This window comes from Caenorhabditis briggsae (genome assembly GCF_000004555.2).
Source record: "Caenorhabditis briggsae complete genome, chrIII, whole genome shotgun sequence".
Lineage (NCBI taxonomy): Eukaryota > Metazoa > Nematoda > Chromadorea > Rhabditida > Rhabditidae > Caenorhabditis > Caenorhabditis briggsae.
In genome coordinates, this window is record NC_013490.2 from 14,499,867 (window position 1) to 14,500,577 (window position 711).

Consider the following 711-nt stretch of genomic DNA (forward strand, 5'->3'; position numbering starts at 1 on the left):
TGCCTGCAACAGAGCGCGCATGAAAGCACACACAAAACAGCGTTCCAATTTGGGACAGTTCGACTCCTTACCAGTTCGAACTTGTAACAGTTCGATTCTGTCCGCGTTCTGTTCTGGTACGTGTGCGAAAAAAGGACTGTTCTGAATTGAATCTGTTCGATTTTGAAAACGTTCGAATTCGTCGTACCCCCATTTTCCGATGGATATTTGAGCATCAAGCCATTGTTATCACTGAAAAACCTCAAGAGATTCACCAAAAAAATATTTTTTCTTTGTTTTCGAAAACAACGAAGATTTTTTGTCAATAATATAGACAGCTATAATTAGCCGTAGCTATACTAACTGATGTTTTTCATATTTCGTGGAAAGCCTCTAGAGAGACGAAAACTCAAAAACTCAAGTCAGCAACAGGAAAAAAACAAATGTTGCACATCAAGCTGATTCCATGGAGCTCCGCTAGTTTGATTAGAGCGTCAGTGCATTGCTCAGAGTTCCAAATCTAGGAGATTCCGGAGTATTTTTCAAAAATAATCTTTGGCATTTTCAACCTTCTTCGATTTTTTTCCAGATTTAGAACTACTACGAAACTGTTGCTAAATGAACCCTCTATTCTATAATACTAGGGTCTCGAATGTAAGCAAAAAAAAGGAAATGACTCTGCACCAATGTACGTCATTCCCATACTTGTAAAATTCCGGGCCGGGCCGGGCC